The sequence below is a fragment of the Mesoplodon bidens genome, assembly GCF_964165515.1.
Source record: "Mesoplodon bidens genome assembly, chromosome: 20".
Lineage (NCBI taxonomy): Eukaryota > Metazoa > Chordata > Mammalia > Artiodactyla > Ziphiidae > Mesoplodon > Mesoplodon bidens.
Genome location: NC_138181.1, coordinates 33,408,340 through 33,430,793, shown reverse-complemented (window position 1 = coordinate 33,430,793; position 22,454 = coordinate 33,408,340). Strand labels below are relative to the sequence as shown.

The following is a 22,454-nucleotide window of genomic DNA, read 5'->3' as shown; positions in this document are numbered from 1 at the left end:
ACACTTGTATAAAGAACAAGAAAGGAACTAAGTTAAGCCACCTTTGAAAATAAAATAAGTTGACTCTTGCTGAATGCAAGCGTAAAAGAATAATAATAGAAAATAAAGGTAGAGGGTGGATCCATTAGGCTTTTCTAGGTCAACATGAAAGAAAATGCCACCAAATTTGGATTAAAGTCAAAGTAAACTTTTTAGCCTGAGAAACTACTGAGATGAGGGAAGCTCGGGCTTCAGGAATTCCTTGAGCCATTGGCTCCTGGGATGACAGCAGGATTGGCTCCTCTTCACTCTCTGATCTAACCTCTTTTGTGTCGGTCCCCTTTGTAGATGAGTTCAACCCTTATGTTGGTAATGGGTGTACAGGCCCAGTTCTAGATTCCGTCAGGTTAAATCCTAGCAGAAAAGAGAGACAGTATTTTTCCAGTGGTTCCTACACAAGTTGGCAGATTTGGTTGTTAGTTCTTCCTTGAACCCAACACTATGGGGACGGAATTTGGTTCACTCTTTAGTTAGTTCAAGGTGACATGCTTCACTTGTAGACAATGGACGGAGTCCCATCCAAAACACATAAACTTCGGGAGATGCTGGGGCCAGATTCCCATGAAGAACATTGGACTGCATCCCCAGAAGAAGGAAGAAGAAATGCAAAGAGGTAAGACAGTAGACCTCTACACTAAGAGGTGTAAGAGATCTCCATGCAAATGAGGCAGGCTTCCTGAGGGCCTGTAGCCAGGGAAGCGGGGGCCATCAGGAACCCGGGCAAGTGCTCACCACTCAGCATCCTTCTTTTCTTCCACCTTTCTTTGCCTATAGATCAAGGGGCCCTTCACCTCTGTGAGATCTATGTGTGTTTTCCTTTCTCTCATGAGATCTCTCTCAGTCTTTCTCTCTGCTGTCCCTCTTTCACTCTCCTGCTCTGTATATCTACATCTCCTTAACTCCAACCACATGAAAACAGGTGAGCATAGACTTTCTTATTGCCAATTTCTGGTAAATTCACCCGTTGGTGGCGGAGCACGGTGTAAACGTTGCTCTAGGGAAGACGTACCTGTCTTTTGGGAGCACTGCTTCCCCAAAGAATGATAGTGATGAGTTGTAGAGATGAATCTGAGTGCGTGCACGCATGTGCGTGTGTGGTTAGGAGTGGCTGGTCTCCTTCAGGTACTGTGAAGAAGTGATTGCTCATCTCAGTTTGACCCAAACAATATTATGGTCAATGTCTTGTAGAATTGATTAAATTGAATCCTTTTGGGCTAAAGAGTTTACTGACATTTAACTAAACATGTTCATGGGTTGCTTTAGGATGATCACTTAAGATTTTAAAACTTGTTTCAAATTTTATCTAAAAATAAAATGCCCCATCTTCCCAACTCCATCTTTCAAAGGTAATTGTGTATCACGTGCACAAAGCTGCTGTATTTCTGTGCAGGATCTGTGTAAGGACAGTGGTCCAGCTGAAAGCTACAGCCCTAAACAGCTTCCCTGGAGCATTACATTTCATGAAGAACGATATGCCTCGTATGCATTCTGCTTATGGGACTGAGGGCATGGATGTGATCCCAATTTTCCTTTCTGATACTTGAGATGTATGTGGCAATACATTTAAAATCCAATTTAAATCTTAAGTCTCTACCTTTAGATTCTGGATGACCTACAGTATTGGTCTCAGAAACTGACCTGAACCTCTCATTTGAAATGTACCAGATCACAGCATCTTCTTGCTTTGCTTTCTCTCTCATTCCTACCACTGATATTTGAAGTGGAGCAAAAGAGAACTTTATCTATTATAGGAGTCCTCTTTGTTCCCCAGTCAGCTCCAAAGTCCACACCTTCTGGACTCTCTCCATGATTGAGTGTCACTGCTTGTGTTAAGGTGGTGGCTACGTGCTGAAGATGAGGTCATCGGGTCTGCGGTTCAGGCAGGACTCAAGTGTGTGCTGGTGGCCACAGCCCTGACTGTGATCCATCTAAGTAGGGAAGGCTCACAGGGGACAGCAATACTGCAGTCATGCTCTGGATGGTCTTTCTGGAGGTCAGGGTTTACTTAATGCAGTGATACCACATATCTTTATTTATTGGGCATTACTCTTCCACTTGGATATTTACTTTGTTATGCCCTATATTTCAAGTTCAGTGGGGCAACAAGTAAACTGAAAACTGTTGTTAAAATTCAAGCTTAAATCTTCCCAACCTAGGATATTCTTACTAAGTTGAACCATGTGTGCTTGCCCTATTGGTTGGTCAAGCAGAGGCAAGCATTGACTTTTTTATACAATGTATCTTAATGTTCTCCCACAAAATTCCTGTGGTGTTTTTGTTCCTAGAATTATCTGGTGTCTTCCTCAGTATAACTTGACCTCTAACAGGTTATACACTGAAAGAAGGTTGAGAGCACTTTCAGGGTATATCTTAGGGTACGTTTTTCTCTGGCAGAGAAGATCTGGTAGCTACTGTTGCATTTTGCTACTTGGCCAGGAATGAAAGATAAACGAATGCTAAAAGGCATTCTGATATTTAGATTTAGATTTAGATTTATTTACAGTAAATAAAATAGCAAGGACCCAAATGGTACCTCTTCCCAAATTATATTAAGATTTAAAGAGTGAGAATAATTACTTTTAAAATAATGCTCTATATGAATAATGTTTTTGGCATTACCAGACAATCTTTATCTAAATTACACAAGACCATCAGTAAATAAATTTTAGAATATTGTTAATTTTGGGACACAGCTAGTATGCCAGAATTCAACAGTGCAACACAAACAAGCTATTATTGGACTGAGGAAAATAGTTGCTTCCCAAACTCAGGGAGCTACGCTGTGGGTAAAGTCCCTTGTGGTAGATTCTGGATAAATCAAAATCATCTGGGAGAGATGGGATTAGCATTTCTCGAATGGAAACCAGCTGCCAGGCATTTAAATGTATCATTTTGTAAGCTCTATAAATACACATTAATATCAACTTTAGACCTAAGGATATGGGTAAAAAGGGTCCAAGGCAAGACAACTACAAAGAAAGAGAGCAAAGATTCATGCTGAACTGGTGGTTACGAACTTCCTTGTGGATATTGAGTATCATAAGGCCCAGGGCAAAATGCCATCATAACTAAGTCGTCTTCATCTACGAAAAAAAGTGACCTGATAGATTTATGAATATTCACTTTGTACCAAGCGTTAATCTAAGCACATGACATGTTATTTCATTTTTCAATGAATTCTTAGAAGAATCCTGTGAGGTAGTTTTCTTATGGTCACCTTTTCTATAGATGGGGATTCTAAGGTATCAAGAAATTAAATAAACAATGTGCAGAGCAAGGAATCAGATCCAGGCTGCTGGACTTCAGGGGTCCTCCCCCAACCCTTCCATTTCCCTGCCTTCTCTTCTCAGTTTATATACGTAAACCCTTAACCAGAGTCTGTCCTTGTTAGATTCTGCCAGGCCCCACACTTGGAAACTCCAGGTCAGTGCTGGCCCTGAAATCAGGAAAGAGGCAGGGAGGACTTCTATGGTACACTTCACAAAATGTGCAGACATTTCAAACACAACTGTCCTCTTAAGTTAAACACGGTATTTCCCTCTTTAAAGCGGAGGAAGCTGAGGTCCAGTATCGCTACGGCCCTCAGGAACCTCTAGGGTGAGACCTTGGCTTTCTCTCCTCCATTCTGTGGTGACCACTTGAATAGGAGCCAGGACAGTCAAGTTCTGCTCGGTCGGTTCTCCTATTTCCGGTGACATCGGTGTTTCATCAAATTAGAAAATACTGCAGCGAGTCAACAGAGGTTTCATGAGTAGATGCGAAGATGGAATACAGCAAGATTTTATTATTTTTGCTAGTTAAACCGCACCATTTAGTCAATGGTAATGTTTCATGGAATTTTCAACATGGTCATCTTTTTAATTTTAATAACATTAGGAAAACAAGGGGGGCATCACCATAGGCAGGTGTGTGGCTTTAACAGTATACAAAAGGCATCACCTTAAAAAGAGTTGAGATAAAAGCATCTCTTAAATGGAGTACTATCTAAGCTATTTTTTCTGCTATCACCAACCATTTCATTTGCAGACTTACTATTTTCTTGTCATTATCTCATGTAATATGAATTATGTAGACTTCAGTTTTTCAGGAAACATTGCCAAATCTCCGCATGCTTCCCAAATGGGAAAGATTAAACACGTTTAAAGGAAAAAAAAAAATGAAGCATGCCATCCTATTTTTTAAATTGTCTCATGTTTTGAAGAAAACCAGATAGAGCAGCATTTTTTAAAAGAACATATTATAGATTGAATTCAGAGTCAGATCGGAGAGGCCCAAACATCATCATAATAACATTGATGTCTCAACTGCTACAAACCGCTGTCTTTTAAGTGGTCTCTAAATAAAAGTATCTTGTCTAAAAGCAAAAATATTACCAACCACCAATTTCCATCTCATTGCCAATAAAATAAAATGAGGTGTCTGTGGTGTAAAACAAAATCAGTAGGGAGTGTCATGGATGCCTCGGACCCCACGTCAGAAGTGGATATTTATGAATTAGCAAATGCCTCTTTTGAACCCACCACTCTAATCTAAAATTGTTTAGCCAAATTAATATATTTTTGAAATGAACAGGATTCTAGGGGTGTTTGCTTTCTAGATCAAAGAAAGAAAAGGGTAAATCCTAATGGATATCTTTAAACTCCTAGTGAATTGGTGAAATAAAGCTCTTGCTTAAAAGCACAGGTGGTTGGAGGGATGAGTTGTCTGGGCTTGTGAGCTGTTGTTAAAATCCATTTTCAAACGCAAATGGACTGTTTATTTTTCTCTCATCTCACACTTCTCTCTACACAATGGCAATCTTGATATTTGTAAACTCTGTGTGTATAAAAATGTTGGCAGTTCTGTCTCATTCTCAGATGCCCCCTCTAGCTGCTGGACCAGATGCATTAAACTTCCTGTAATGTGGCATTCCTTTCGAACACTTTAATTTAGGGGTGTGGCTGGGAAAGTCTGATCTTGGGTGGTGTCACTCTTGGGGTTTAAACCCCAGCCTTGCTGTATCACAATCCCATACAAGCTCCCTGACCATGTTCAGGTGCCCATGTCCCCATGTATGAAATCAGGGTAATAACTTCCATCTTGTAGAATTTCTGTGAGAATAAAAAGGCTGTAATTGTGTACAATGAACTAGTACCAAGAAGGTGCTTCATTTTTCCTTGATTTGTTGTGTCAATTTCTGTTTTCCTCTGAAAGGCAAATCTAGGACCAGGGCCTCCATCTGAACTAGTCACGGGGCGTGAGCTGAACCTAAGCCGGGACGCTGTGGACCTAGAAGACTTTGCTAGAGACACAGGGCTGAGGAGAGAGACAGGGATAATTCAGTACCTTGGGCAACCCAGCTTTCTGGCAATATTCAGGGTAATCAACACCCTAAATCTCTCCTGGTCTCCGGCTCCAAAGCTTACAAGAGTGCTACAGGTAATAGCAGTGCCCCTGACACAGTGTAGGGACCTTGTGGTACCCAAGAGCTGTTGGTGCCCTCCCTTCGGACCTGCATCACCCCCTCATCCCCTGCTCCTTTTACGCTCCAAGTAAATTACATAATTACCATCAGGCTAAGCACAGAGATTTCCACCCATGCTTCATTTCACAGTAAGGGACCCAGTGCGTCCAGTTAGAGAAGCTGTCTGTGCCAGGGCTTACCCTCTCATGACTCACCCCCACCAACCATCTTGACATGGTGTCACCTTCACTGAGCAGCCGCAGGGGCCAGGCCATCAGCAGACCATGTCCAACATGGAACATGCTACAGAAACACGTTCCTCTCTTTTCCACGGGGCTTGAACATCTCCTGGAGGAAGATGGCACAGATGACCTCCCGAGATCCATTTCTTGACTTGTGGCTGTATAAATATCCTCTCCTACTAATTCTGTGCCCAGAATTGATTTCAGAATTTCCAATATCAGCTCAAAACTTGAGGACTTCCATTTCAGTGTTGAATATTTTACCACTTATGAGCCTAATTTAGTCATCTTTACAAACATAAATTTCCAATGCTGTCAGTATGAGATCCGAACAAGGGCTGGAGAAGGGCCTTAATAATTTTAGTTTTAATGGCATTCTGTCTTTCTAGCCTCGCTCTCAAGGCAGTGCACTCACCCTAGATTCTTCCTTTCATGTTATCTGAAGGGAGAGCAGTATGGTTAAGATCTTTCCAGGTAGGTCTTCGTTTAAATCTAATATTAATATGAAAACCTACTGCCTACTAGAACCTACTGTTCTACTAGGCACTTCAAGCATACAAAAATATTTGCCCCTCTTTTATAATAGAGGCATGATGGACATTGAAATCCAGTGTAGAAAAAAAGGGTAAGGGAAAATAAAATACTTATAAAGGAAAAAGAATTGCCCCTTAGAAAATACAAAAGATTAAAAGGTCCACATGTCACATGGGAATGCCAGAAGATCATTTTTCTAGTTGCTGTAGACTGGCTTTAGGTCGTTGGGTAGGATTTACCCAAAAGATTATACACAACAGGGAGAAAATTCTGGAACCAGGTTTTCTGAGTTGATATAAAGTTGAATAAAAGCAGCTCATGCTAATTTAAAAAATATAGAGGACCAGTCCTAGGACACTCCCTCAGAACTCATGGAAAAACTTACACATTGTCATGTGCACCTGCCTATAACCATCTTGTTCACTAACCACACTCATTCAGCACCAGCCAACCTCTTTTAACATGTCAGAACTTTTAAGATTCTCTTTTACTTTAGGTTGGGCAACTCTGATTTTCAGTCTAGTTGAATGTATGGAAATCTGTCACAAAAGCAGACATAAAGTGTTGGCTTTGGAGGTGTGATTTCACTGATACGGGAACATCCTCCTTGGATTGGACGGTCCCAAGGCCAAGCCTTTCCTCTGCGTCTCCATGCAAGACCCCACCAGGGTGCAGCCAGGGGAGGCCTGGCTTGCTTCCAGCTCCCACTACTGTTTGGAGCCTTGGTATTTGACACTTTCATAAGTGTAGGCTTTGGACTGGCTTTGGTTGGTAATGACCAGAGCTTCCTGCAGCGTAGACAAATGAAGGGAGCTCCAAGAATGTGAAACTACCAGTCCATGAAGAGGGGCAACCAGTAGCTGTGTCTACTTAGGGGGCCAGGAATAGCAGTGCAATGTGCATAAGGGTTATTATTATTATTATTAAAGTAGTAGTGTTACGTAATGACCACACAAATGGTTTAATCCCCGGTACATTGTTCTGACAAACAGGCAGGTCACCAAAGCCTCACCCAAGTGAGATCCCAACATCTGAATGTAGTTCCAGCTCCAACAGCCCCCATCCAGTCCTTCTCAGCCCCTAGGTGATGGCCTTGGGGACAGTCTGACTTGGTGGGGGGGACACCCTCACCCCTGTGTGTCTCGGGGTACTTTACTTCATGTACTCATTTTGGGTTCCTCTTCTGTAAGCAGGCATCCTGGTATGTGGCTCTTCTTATTATGAAGGCAGTGCTGAGTATATCTTGATTATCTGTAAAATTCCAGTGCGGGAGATCGATTTGCTGATTACTAATGACATGTTACCTCTGTGAACTAAAAGCTGTGCATTTTATTGACTTCGTATACATTTATGTACATTTTTAGAGGAGGCCGGACTTTATAATTGGAGTTAATGCTCTGATTTCCAGGTAGCAGCACTGTATGGACCTCAGTCTTAGGTCAACCCCTTCTAATCTGAAGTTGTCCTTGGCCAAGAAAAAAAAAAAATTCTGAGTTTTTTTGGTTTTTTTTTAAGAATTCTTTTGTTAGTAAGAATCCAAACACATATTGTAAGAGTACAGTTGTCCCTCCTTATCTGTGGGGGTCTGTTCTAAAGCCCCCAGTGGATGCCTGAAACTATGGATAGTACCAAAACCTACATATACTATTTTTTTCCTATACATGCCTACTGATGATAAGTTTAATTTATAAATTAGGTACGGTAGGAGATTAATAAGAATCATTAATAATAAAATAGAACCATTATAGTAATCTGCTGAAATCAAAGTTATGTGAATGTGGCCATACTCTCTCTCAAAATGTACTGTTGTACTCTCCTCGCCCTTCTTGTGATGATGTGAGATGATAAAACGCCCACGTGCTGAGATGAAGTGAGGACAATGTCAGAGGCCTTGGGATGCAGCGTTAGGCTACTGCTGAGCTTCTAACGGTAGGTTAGGGTGATGTTGATGGTTGGACGCCAGGAGTGAATGATGGAGGTGGCTGGGGATTCTGGGCAGGAAGGAGCAGGATGGTGAGAGATTCCCTCACACTGCTCAGAATGGTGCACAATTTGAAATTTAGGAGTTGTTTATTTCTGGAATCTTTCATGTAGTACTTTCAGACTGTGGTTTACCACAGGTCACCAAAACCGCACAAGGTGACACTGTGGATGGGTAGCAGCAGCTGTATGTTTAATTTTGTACGAAGGTGCCCAGCTGTCTTCCCAAGTGGCTGAAGAGCTTGTTTTAAGTTCCGGTTTCCATTTACTAGCTGGACACCTGCTGGCAGTCACCCAATATTCCTGACCCTCAATATGTTAACTACAATATGGGAATCATAGTTGTGAAACATGCTTTTCTGGTCTGTAGGAGGATAATGCCTGCTAATTATTCTACACATATTAATTACTGCAGTGAATAATGGTTATTCAATAGTCAGCATTTATAGTATGCCAAGAAATTTGCATATACACTCTATCACAATACTGCTTTAAGAATAATATCATTTCACAGTTGAATGAATTGAGGACATTTGATTAAGTACCGGGCCACAAATTAATGAACAAAAAAGCCTCAATTTTAAATAAGATCTATTTGACCCCCCAAACTGAGTTTTCCACTGCCCGTCTGGCCTTATTATTGCTAATTCTCTTTTTCATGTGATCTGTTTCTAAATGACTGGCTTCTGGGATCCTGTTGTTGCCTCGATGCTAAACATGAATTAAGGTGATAGTGGTTTCTCTATAAACCCTTCAGTAAGCTCTCTTGGATGGAACAAAGTAAAAAGGTAAATGACTACAGAGAAAACAAGGATCTAGAAAGGGACCCAAGTATCATAAATGATTGCAAATCAAGTGTGAACCCAGACATTTTTTTGTGGGGGGCAGATATTGTTTTCACGATGCTAGTCTACACAGGAGGAAGTTACCTTTTCCTGCTTGGCTATTGTACCTCACAAAGTATCACCTTTCAGGCTACTTTCCTTACTTGGGAGCCATATTCACTGGATTGGGCAAAAACCACAGCCATGATTGTGGGATTTCGGGCAACAGCAGCCCCCGTCTCTGGAGGCAGAAGCATGACTCGGAGATAAGGCCAGTCCTAAGGAAAGGATGGAGCACAGCAAAGGGAGATCAGATGTAGCAGCAGGAAAATCTCTCTGCAGGTGTAGGGTAAGATATTAATCCTTTGAGTGAGGGGTAATGACAAGAACAAGCCATAACTTAAGTCTTACAACGACTTACGCTTTTGCAAACTAATTAGACAAGGTCTCGGCCATGACAGATCAAAGGCAGAATTCCTTTTCCCTTTCCCCAGTTAAAAGAGCTGTGAACAAAAACAATAGAGCAGAATGAAGCACTTTGAGTTGCAGAGTATCAAGCTCATGATATTTGCATTTCTCCTATTTCAGGGTGTAATTAGTTACAGATAATGTAGTAGGGGCAGAGTCCCTTCATATCACCAGAGGCGGGACACAGAGGATGGGGCTCAAAGCATGCACATGTCTGCTCATCCTCAGGGTGGTCGTCAAGATGGATTTGTTGTTGGTTTTTCAGACATGATTCCCTACTGTAAACCCACTAGATTGTTAAAGATGCTAACTGTCTGGTCCGTTAACGCTATGAGTCTGTGACCAGAGTAAATGTTTACAAAATGCAATGCACAAGTGTATGTATTCAGCAGACGTTCTTAAGGGCTCCATGGTGGTTGAATCGCTCTTTGCATCCCTTGTTGCCGGTAGGGAAGAGAAAAGGACGTTTGCTTAAAAGGCAGGAACTCACTTAACAACTGGTCAGAGCAAGTAAGGTGTATTTCTTTTCTTATTGAAAAAAAAGGAGAAGGAGAAACAATGGCCTGGAGGGATGAGCCAGGGGACCAATCTTCCTGTGCTGTTTGGAAGCTAAAGATGCAGACACATTGGCTTCTGTGCCATGGAAACCCCCAGGGTCTTTGCTGCTGAAAGGGCTCTGGCATCAGCAAGCCTCAATTAACAGGATTTATTTCTTATTTACACTTTCCTTTGGTTTTATGCATTCACATCTGGATTTTCTCAATGATGAAATGTTGCAGTGGAGACTATTTATAAAAATGCTCAACCCAGATTGCCAGAGAAGCCTGAAAATACGGCTGGGGGCATGCAGCTGACGTTGCCTGTGTTTCTTTGAACTAAACCTGGTGTCCGTTTTGTTGTGGACATTTATAACCCTTGCATAATGGTCCTTCTCTGTACCTGTATTAGATTTAGGACTGTGCATAAGGAAACAAGGAGAAATAAATGAATGAGCTTCGTTAAATATATATCCCAGCGAGTTTTGTCTTTCAGACTGGTAATGCTTCTTTGGGCAATACATGCTTCCAAGGCATATGAATCCTTCCATAAAAATTATCCTGTGTGGCCTTCCCTGGTGGCGCAGTGGTTGGGAATCCACCTGCCGATGCAGGGGACACGGGTTCGTGCCCCGGTCCGGGAAGATCCCACGTGCCGTGGAGCGGCTGGGCCCGTGAGCCATGGCCGCTGAGCCTGCGCGTCCAGAGCCTGTGCTCCACAACGGGAGAGGCCACAGCAGTGAGAGGCCCGCGTGCCGCAAAAAAAAAAAAAAAAAAAAAATTATCCTGTGAGCCGATTTGAGTTAGTTGCATTTGACTTTTTAAAAAATAAAAATGATACATATGTGAAAATATTGGTCAACCCTAAAATACTGTAAAAATATAAGGGATGCAAAAGTAATGTCAGATTCTGCATGAGGCTGGACTACTTTCAAATAAAAATATTAACCAGACCAATTAGCATATATTTGCCACCACTGGTAATTAAACACAGGACTTCAATTACTTCCTAAAGAAGGGTTCTGACATTTTAATGAATTAAAGCAGCTTTGAAATGAGCATCATACCTCTGATAGTGACTTTATTTGTATGTATTGATGTCAATTCATCAGATAATAGTCAAAAACTAACTAATAATAATGGTTATCATTTATCTATACCATTATATACCCATATATCAATGTATTCTAAACATTAAAATGTAGTGTAATATAGTATTATAGTTGTTTAAAAACTTCTTTAAAAATCTTCCAAATCTTGTAAAAATGAATCATCTATTCTTTTCCCATAAGCAATTCCATTTTATAGTAGTCCCTAAAAGTAAGTAGTGTCTGAATGTTGATCATTATACCTACTCTGTAGCAGAAGAAGCCTGAGTAAAGAGCCCAGTATTTCCTTAGGAAAATCACAATGAGAGCTTTTAATTTCAAAGAGTAATATTGTAAAATTGGTAGAGTCAGATAGAAAGCTCTTCTGAGTCACTCCAGGTTTACTGGATGGAGGTATAGATCATTACTGTCAAGGGCAGTAGTCAGTAGCATTAACGGAAGTACCCACACATAATCTTCCACCCAGGGAATTTCCACGATGGCCTCCCTTGCAGAAAGCATTATTGATAGTTAAAAAGTATGATTTGCTGTATGCTCGCCCTGTGCCAGTTTCTGTGCTAAGTCCTTTGCATACATGATCTCATAGGACATAGAAAATACATTAGGAATCCTGGAGAAATTTTGAGCGCTCCAAGGGGCTAATAGAACTCCAATATGAATTTATTGAAAGGGATTAGGAGAAAGCAGAATCGACATTTATGGAAACATAATCAAAAGAATGAAAGAATCAGAGGCCCCATACAGTATTATCAAGATGACTGTGGGCTTTTTTTTTTTTAAAGAAGATGTTGGGGGTAGGAGTTTATTAATTAATTTATTTATTTTTGCTGTGTTGGGTCTTCGTTTCTGTGCGAGGGCTTTCTCTAGTTGTGGCAAGCGGGGGCCACTCTTCATCGTGGTGCGTGGGCCTCTCACTATTGCGGCCTCTCTTGTTGTGGAGCACAGGCTCCAGACGTGCAGGCTCAGTAGTTGTGGCTCACGGGCCTAGTTGCTCCGCGGCATGTGGGATCCTCCCAGACCAGGGCTCGAACCCGTGTCCCCTGCATTAGCGGGCAGATTCTCAACCACTACGCCACCAGGGAAGCCCAACTGTGGGCTTTTTATTTGCAAAAACGGACTACCAACCTGAGTGCCGTAGTTTGCCAAACCCTGATCTAGATTATTCATTAATGATAGCATGAGAATATTAATTCTCATAAGTAATTTCAATAATGTGATGGTAATTTCATAATAATAAAAATATATTATACATTTAGTCCATATTTATGTTTATTCTTACCTCAATAATATTTATACATATATATATAATTTCTTGCATTTCTATACACAGAACACTGATTTTTAAAATATTACCAACCTAGTTGATAGATTTGAGTTTTAACTTTGCACTGCCACCCAGAACAGTGGTAAATTAGCATTTTCCATCATGAAGCCAAAGGCTTAACTCTAATGTTTCCCCCATGTTCCTATGGCTGCTGTATTATAGAGGGGAGCCCTTTGCAGTGACATGGACAGTTTGAGGTTTAGAGAAACTGTTGAATGTGTCAGAACTAAACCCACACTTGGCCTTCCTTGAGACTCATAGATCTGAAGCCTAGAAGACCACATGCTTCCCCATTTACTTTTCCTCTTTGACTCCCTTTTATGTGTATGCACGTGTGTGTGTCACAGGTACTAAGCACACACACAGAGAATGTTTTAAAAGCCAGTCCTCTAGAAACAATCTGATTTAGGGTATGTGCTTGCTGCATGTTTAGGATTAGACGGTGAAAAAGAAAACCACCTATGTTTATGATTTTTTAAAGTTGTGTTATGTTTCAAGAATACACTTGTTTGGACATATGGGTTGTTTTTTTTTTTAATTTACCGGGCATTTCTTTTTTACTGAACTATCGTTGCTTTACAATGTTGTGTTAGTTTCAGGTATACAGGAAAGTGATTCAGGTCTATATATATTTGGAGTTTGGGATTAACATATACACACTACTATACATATAAAATAGATAATCAACAAGGACCTACAGTAAAGCCAGGGAACCCTACTCAATATTCTGTAATAACCCATATGAGAAAAGAATCTGAAAAAGAAGAGATATATGTATATGTGTATCCACCTGCTGAGTCAATGAGGCTTAATTGTTTCTTTCCCTCCCTTGCCTCCTGCTACTGGGAGATGCTCTGTTTTCAGTGTGGGCTAGATCTCTTTGGTAAAATAACAACAGCAGGTAAGACAGGAAGTTTGAATCGACTCTTGTTAATTACCCATCTCCATGTGGCCTCGCTGTGAATATATAGTCTGGCAGCATGATGATGAAGTTCTGATCTAAATAAAAGGTTTTCGGTGAATCTCAGGCTGGAGTGAACCATACACAGGAAATTCACTAGGTAGACATCAGTCACATGGTTTATGAGGATAAGCTAGATTTACACTGACAAATCATTGTTAGCTTGTAAAGTGTTTTCACAGACACCCGTGTCTTTAATCTTTTCGGTAACTTTGTGAAAGAGGTGTTACTATCTCATTTTGAAGATGAAGATAAGCAGAAAATAGTAAGGTGATTTGTGGAAGCTACAGGATTAGATACTGGCATATAATAGAATAAAACCTAAATCATCTAGTAATTCTGAAAGAATGTGCTTTGTATTTCTACCACTCTTCCTAAAATGTCTTTAGAGATGAGAGATATATGCTGAGTGTAATGTGTGACGTTAAAATTAGAAGTGAATTAAGTCAATCTTCCATAACTCTGTTTACTTGGTTTTGCTCCCTTAGGTACAATAATCTTGACTTTTTTCATGTAGCAACCACTCTGTTTAAATAATTTTGGGGTAGTAATAATACCTGGAGGTTTTATTTAACTAGGGACTTTATACGGAAGTTGAGAACAATGCAGTCTACACTACAAATTCACAGAAATATTGCGGCGCCCTTCGAAAGGGTCCCAGGGACCCATTCATGTTGGGTTCTGATCATATCTCTGCTTCTTAGTCTCTGAGCTCCCGACTTGTCTGATATGAAGAAAGGATCATAATCGTTCTCCAGGGACATCGTCAAGATAATCTGAGCTAAGGTATCCAAAGTAGCAGCACTGTGTAATTACCCAAAAATTAGTAGTCATTTGATTATAGTTCACTTGCTGCTAATTTAAACTTTTCAGGAAGGTTCTGAAGGCAGCTACAAGTTTCTCCTTATTAAGGCGTTTGTGGACGTACTCGTGAGGGTGCCTACAGCAATGGGCTTTGTCCTATGGCTTTGATGAGCATCCATCCAGGATTGTCCTAGTAATTTGAGCTGGTCCCTACTTCCTGGAATTTGAGGTCTAAGTGCTCATTGTTTAGAGTGACCACACCTGTAAATTCTCAATGCTTAAAGTACTAGATTTTTATTATGGTGCTTCTGAGGGTGCTGTGCTTCCCTCCACCCATGGCACCCTGTTTGATGCTGATGATTGACTATCACGGTTTACTAAGCCAAGGATGGCCGTCCTGCTTTGCCTCTCTCTGATCAGCCTTTTCTGTGCCTGTACTATTCATCCTGTGCTGCATTAAAGCGATGCCATCCTACCAACGTGAAGGAGAACTTTTTGATGGCATTTAACACTTATAGGACCTCTCCCACACACATACACGACAAACGATGGAACAGAAATACGGACGGCATGATGCTTTCTAGAAATGTACCTAAACATCTCCTTGACCATGCCACACATGGCCTTGATTCTTCAGTCTTTTCTGTTACACAGGTCTAAAGACAATTCGAGAAAAAAGAGAATATTAGCTGAAGTGTCCTTTCAGTTGGCACTGATTAGCTGGCTTTAAAATTATACCTAAATTTTGTTGCTCTTGTTGTTTTTTTGTCATTCCTAAATTATTTCTCATCTGTAATTCTTGTTCCTTAGACAGGAACCCCTGAAGTCCTAGAATGATAAATGAGTGTGTACATATTTTATACCCTTCTGCTTAATATTTTTTATTTCTAATTGAATGCAGTAAACACACGCACTTTTATTTAGATCCCGTTCCCCTCACTCCATTATTAATAGGCATTCAGAACCTTTAAGTACCATCTTTGAACAACATGTTTCTATTTTAAAAAGTAGTGATCCCTTCATCAATGTTGTCCTACTTAAAACCTTGATTCCTTTCAAGATTTTATACTTGGTCTGGTTTAATCTTTATGGTTTTTCTCTGATTAATTTTTAAACTCTCCCTTTCCTGCTTTAGTTACGTGTCCCAAAATTAGAAAAATAATGAAATTCTAGTCTATACTGAGAATAATGGGAGAATTACTTCAGAGCTTCCCTGATAGATTTTGTTTATATTATTTTAACTCTTTCCTTCTGCTGCTCTTTATTATATATCCAAACCTCTCTTATAGAGCTTACAGTTGATGATATCCCACATTTTTATTTTGTATTTATTTTGTATTTCTAATATGAATATATATCTTTCTAAGGATAGTGACACCTTAATTTTTTATTTATGAAGTATTTTCAATTGACTTCAAGTTATTTGGTATATGCAAATAAATATCAGTCATATCATCCTGAATGGCATTATTTGACTCCTATACTTATTAGCATGATTAACTTATATTTCTCTACTGATCTCTCCAAATGAAGCCTGGATTAAATAACATTATGCTTCTCTGATCTTATTCACTGCCTTCCTTTGGCTTTAAGAGATATACCCTCATATACTCAACTACTGTAGCTCACTCAGAAAAGCAAGGTTCAAATGGCATTGTCACTTTAACATTCTCCCCTTCACAAATGCTATGTGTTTAAAAGAAAATGAAAAACAAATAGCTGTATGTTAGGTAACTGAGAGGAGGTGGGTATTCATGTGTTTCAAACAGCAATTGAAACAATTAGGATTTTTTTTTCTTAAGTTTCTGTATCAGGAGTTCATGACATGGCATACAGATTAATAACACCAATTAAATCATTAATATCACTGCATCAGTATTAAAAGAAGAGCAGTAATGTTTGTCATCAGATGAAGCTTATATACCGATGTACCAAGAATGACTATAAAAAAGCAATTGAATGCTCTTGAAAGAACCTGAAAGCAAATAAAAGAAAGGCTTATAAATGAATTCTTGGTCTCCCCTTGTTATAGATGAGAAAGGAGGATTCATTGTGAAAGTAAAAGTAACTTTTTTTCAACAGAATCATAAAACCTGATTAAGGAAGCAACCCAACAGGATTCTTTATCCAAGAACACAGAGCATCTTTGTACTCGGCTGCCCAGGCCTCCCAAGAACAGCAAGACATGAGTAAACTGGCTCTGCCAGAAACAACAGGAAGCTATTGGGATTTTGTGTTAATTTCTGATTTTCTGGGACCAAAAAGCATCAGTCATCTTTGAAGGGAGGACTTCAACCTTTTAAAACCAGCTATGCCTCTGGTATAGGCATTTCTCAACCATTAGTCAGCTCTAGAAATGGTACTGGTTTAAACAGTATCACATATTTAAATACTAAATGTTTTATGTTTCAGCAATGTATGGCATAGAATAGCTAAGAAACCAAGTTTCTTATTTTTTCATTGTCAATAATAGATTTAAAATCTAGCATTCATTGAATGATTCAAGACTAGCCACATGTCAAATCCACAAGTAAAAGTTAGGAAATATTATTACCCCAAATTAAGAAACGAGGACACCAAATCTTGGGATGGTTGACATACTAACCAGGGGATGCTGTAGCTGATCAAAAGCGACTAGACTGGGATTGGAACACACCTCCCTCTGACAACAGTGCTCCAACCCATTGCATTAGGGTGCACACCCTTTCACAGACGCTGTTTTCATGTTCATGATTTCTTTTCTACTCCTACACATCCTGTGTCTTTACATTTCCCTTACTATGAAACATTCTCAGTATTAAAACATTCTTTAATCGTTTTCTCAATACACTTTATTCAAAGACATATGAATCTGCCAGCAATAGTCCTTAATCACCTTGAGAAGTGCTTTTACAATGGGTTAAATTTTACCTAAAAAAAAAAAAAAAAAGCAGCTGTACTTCAGTGATACTAACTGTATCACTAGTATAGTTAGATATTTTAACATAACCAAAATAGCTTGCCATATCCTCAAGTACCTTCAATAAATTTAAAAGCTTGGAGGCTGCAGGTAAAAAAAAAAAAAAATCCTATCAACATATAGGTGGTATGGTGTAAAGATTTAAATAATTAGAAAATAAACATACTTAGCACAATCATCCTGAGATTAGTAAAGTGTATCTGTTGGTATTTAGTGTTAGAATATAAAATTAGGAAAAGACATTTCCAAGCAGCAAAACTACTGCAGCCCTGAGGAATAGCAAATCAAAAAATATCTAAGAAAATATTGTCATAACATAATTTAAAAAAAGAATACTACTTTTTTCTATATAGGCCATTTTATATATTGTTATTTATCTATTTTATATATGGCGGTATGCATCTGTTAATCCCATACTCCCAATTTATCTACCACCCCCTTTCCCTTTAAGTAGCCATACATCTGTTTTCTGTGTCTGTGAGTCTGTTTCTGTTTTGTAAATAAGTTCATTTGTACTAGTTTTTAGACTCCACATATAAGTGATATCATATAATTTTGTCTTTCTCTGACTTACTTCACTTAGTATGATAATCTCTAGGTCCATCTGTGTTGCTGCAAATGGCATTATTTCATTCTTTTTTATGGCTGAATAGTATTCCACAGTATATATGTACCACATCTTTATCCATGCATCTGTCAGTGGATACTTGGGTTGCTTCCATGTCTTGGCTATTGTAAGTAGTGCTGCTATGAACAGCGGGGTGTGGGTATCTTCTTCAATTAGAGTTTTCATCTTTTCTGTATGTATGCCCAGGAGTGGGATTGCTGGATCATACAGTAGCTCTATTCTTAGTTTTTTAAGGAACCTCCATACTGCTTCCCGTAGTGGCTGCATCAATTTACATTCCCACCAGCATTGTAAGAGGATTTCCTTCTCTCCACACCCTCTCCAGCATTTGTTACTTGTAGATTTTTTAATGATGGCCATTCTGACTGGTGAGAGGTGGTACCTCACTGTAATTTTGGTTTGCATTTTCTAATAATTAGCGATGTTGAGCATCTTTTCATGTGCCTATTGGCCACCTGTATACCTTCTTTGGAGACATTCCAAATTCTGTATATTCTTAAGCTATGTATTTTTTTTGTGTGTGTGTGGCTGTGTTGGGTCTTTGTTGCTGTGCATGGGCTTTCTCTAGTTGCAGTAAGCAAGGGCTACTCTTCATTGTGGTGCTAGGGCTTCTCATTGCAGTGGCTTCTCTTGTGCAGCATGGCCTTTAGGTGCATAGGCTTCAGTAGTTGCAGCACGTGGGCTCAGTAGTTGTGACTCGCAGGCTCTAGAGGTAAGGCTCAGTAGTTGTGGCGCATGGACTTAGTTGCTGTGCAGCGTGTGGGATCTTCCTGGACCAGGAATCAAACCCGTGTCCCCTGCATTGGCAGGCAGATTCTTAACCACTGTGCCACCAGGGAAGTCCCAAGCTGTGTATTCTTAACTTCCTAACCTTTTAGGATCTCAGTACCCTATCTCTAAATTATGGAAAGCAGACACCAAACAGTCCTTCTAGTTCTCTCATTTTAAGTTTGTTTGAATTCCTTCTATTTCATAGAAGATTTATCCGTGGTATGGAAATCACAAAAGACACCTCATTCTGTTTCTACATGGAATCTTAAAAAATACTGGAAACATACCATGCATTTCCACCAAAGTAACACCCATTTCATGTCACATGTAAGAGCAATATCCACTTCCCTTAAAGGCAGAGAACTTTCTCCAGACAGAGTCAGAAAGGTGTGAATCAAGAACAGAGAGGAAAAATGAACCTGAGGGGGAGCCATAAAGTAGGAAGGACTCTGTTTCTATCTTTGAGGACAGAGGGAGGGGGCCATGGGACAAGGGATCAGAGTTGGCTTTAGAAGCAGAGAATGACCTGTGGCCATCAGCCAGCAAGGAGCCAGGATCTCAGATCAACAGCCACAGGGTTAAAAGACCCATGTGGAACTTTTAACCTACGAACAGTGAAATGATAAACAGTCTTGTTTTCAGCCACTATGTTGGTGGTAATCATTGTGACAGCATTAGAGACCAACCCAGGGACAGAAATGCATGTCTGCTTTCATGCCTACTACATGGAACACAGCCTCCCTCTCCCGTTAAAACCTCAATAAAAAGGTGTTCATTGTTTAAGGAAACAAAAACAACATTTGAGAACATACTAAAGTGGAAAGTCAACAATTTTCTACACAAAATGAAAGCTGTCCTTTTCTCTCATACATAATTATCCCTCAGCCCACATGATATCCTGGGCATGGGTGGGGTGGAGGAAGTTTTACTTTGCTCGTATTTTAATTTGACTTATAAAACATACAGCATCAATCCGGACTTTATGTAAGTCTCAGCAGTTAGCTACCCCATCCTTAAATATTCTAAATCTTTTCAGGATTTCTTTCCTTACAGTGGAAAATGCCTAGCAGCAAACTAATAACTTCTAAGTGAATCAGTAATGTGTGACTCTGTGCTCTCAGGATGGAGCCCCTCATTGAGAACATGAATTTAAAATAACATTTGGATTTCAAATTTTACAAGGAAATCCAAGTGTCCCTGTAATGGTTATGAAGTTTCCCTAAACATAGCCCAAAGCCTGTTATTATGTTTAATCAATTGATGTATTATCTAGACACCTTAATGCTGTCTAGATGTGGTAGAGATGGTTGGTATTGGAACAGTGGATTCATACGCAGTAGGTTTACTTTTCTTTCCATCTTAGTCATACCTCCAGCTAACTGCTTGATCATAGTCAAAGCAGCTGCTGTTTCTGGGCCTCCGTCTCCTCTCTTTAAAGTGGGTTAAAACTGAGTAGTTTCTATGTAACCTATCACCACACACCCGTTTAACCTGCTTTTACGGAGCAGACACATTAGAGAGTGGAGAGTGTAATGAACAAGACTGGACACTGTCCATCTCAGTGGTGCTGAAGATGTAGTGAGAGAGAGGCGTTCATCAAAAACAGTACCCAGACAAATAATAGTTATTATTGTGCTGAGTGCTATGAGTCAGTATAATGAGGTGAAACACAAAAGGAGACTGTTAACAGGGTCACCAGGTGAGGGTGAGGTCCGATGTCCATGGCACCCAGAAGAGGCAACATGGGCCCATGTCATGGTGCTGTGGGAAAAGGGAGCATGGCTTCTGCCAGGTCCACCTGACTCATGTTCAGTGACCAGATGGGACAGGAAGAATATGGTCATGTAGACAAGGGCAGGTCCATTCAAGTCTTACAGGTCACATTTACAACGTGGCTTGTCTTAAAATCACAGGGTAAGACATAGAATGCTTTGTTAACAGAGGAGTAATGTGGCTGTATTTGTGTTCTGGAAAATGACTCTGGCTCTGTAAAGAATGAATGGGTTAGATAGAAGAAGGGAATGCATGATCTCCAAGTACCTTTGAAGAGGTTAGTGGAGTATTTTCATGGGAAATGTGGTAGCTTGAACTCAAGAAGTGGGGGTGGAAATGGTGGCCAAATGAATGGAACTGGGAAAAATGAAAGGATAAAATCAACTAGCACAGGGATGAGTGTGTGTGGAGGATGAGGGAAAGTGTCTCAAGAGTCCAACAGAAGAGTTTCTTTCTGTGCAGATTTCGCATTCTGGAGTAAGAACAATGCTGTTGCTTTAAAAATCTTAATCAATCTTGAGAATTCATGATTTGAATAAAGGAGTAGAAATTGAGGAGGGGAGAGAGTTATTCTTTAAGAGGACATAATAAATCACAATGAGATGTACTTGTTAAACTATAGAAAATGTGGACCATGATAATTGTGAATTTCAAGTATTAAAAGACAGGATAAGGAGTCATCAGACTCTCTGTAGTTCCCCAGAGTAAAATCTGACTTTGCTTTGCTTCCAGAGCTTGTGTGCAATGAACTGTGTGGTTGGACATATCCGTTGAGTCCATTAACTTTCTTGGGCCCCAGTTTTCTCTTTCAACCAATGAGAGTTTAGAAATCCTCTTAGGACTCTTGTAGATTTACAGTTTATAATTGGCAAACGTAGATAATGGTAAAATAGCTCTTTGGATAGGTAGATGTTTTATTTAAAAAGAAAGTATTCTATGTATTAATGTATAATTTGTCAAATATTGATTCACAGACATTTGTGTTTTTTTCAGACGATAGTGTCACAAAATTGTAATTCAGTACAATGTAACCCAGAACGCTTGAGTAGTAAAATTGTGTTTGATGTCCCTTATGCATAATTTTCTCATTAAATAAAAATACCTCATTATTAATAATATTCATAGTAAATAGTAAAAATAGTAGCTTACCAATCATAATGAGAAAGATGCCTTCAGGTGAAGTTTTGGGCAGTAGGAATTTGTGCCAGCCACCTTTTCAAGTCCTTTAAATGCATCATTTCATTTCATCTTGTCTATAAACCCATGAGGTATGGGATGTTATTATCTACAACTTACTAATGAAGCTGAAATCAAGAGAGGTGAGGGAGATGGCCAAGGTCATCAAGCAAATGGATTCTGAACCACATCTGTCCAACTTTAGAACCCAAGCTGTGAACCATTTTGCCTCTAAAATATATTACCTGTAATGACTTTGCTGGTGGATGAGTGTAATAACCCTGTCATAAGCATCAGCCTTTTCTTCCCATGAAATAACAATGTAGCCACAAATTAACTTATTTACCTGACTTGGGGGTGAGAGGAGGAATCAAAAACAGAAATTGAGGGCTTCCCTGGTGGCGCAGTGGTTGAGAGTCTGCCTGCCGATGCAGGGGATGCGGGTTCGTGCCCCGGTCCGGTAAGATGCCACATGCCGCGGAGCGGCTGGGCCCGTGAGCCATGGCCACTGAGCCTGCACGTCCGGAGCCTGTGCTCCGCAACGGGAGAGGCCACAACAGTGAGAGGCCCACATAGCACAAAAAAAAAAAAAAACAGAAATCGAAATTGCTGGAATGTACAGAGCTAGCTAAGACAGGAATGGAGCCACCTCTAAGCTACCTCTCCTTCCTATATGAAATAAGGGCCGTCCATGTCTCCATTCGTTTTATTGATTCCTCCCGTAAGATGTGCTAACATGGTGAGCAAGCCCGGTCACTTCAGTAAGGAGGACACTTCCGGGAGTGCTCGAGAGCCTTAGGTGAGTAACTGTTCGGAGGACTCCGAATCTTTCCTGCACACACGAATGGTTGGCTAAGTGTCAGACATCCATTCTTCCATGCAG

At 40.0% G+C, this 22,454-nt stretch overlaps 1 protein-coding gene across 1 annotated transcript in view; it reads left to right on the top strand.

Moving 5' to 3' along the window:
- The window catches only part of CSMD1 (CUB and Sushi multiple domains 1), a gene marked incomplete at its 3' end in the record, with an annotated part of 1,732,394 nt that overhangs the window by 174,483 nt on the left and 1,535,457 nt on the right, over nucleotides 1–22,454 (top strand). The gene's annotated exons all lie outside the window — the stretch shown is intronic.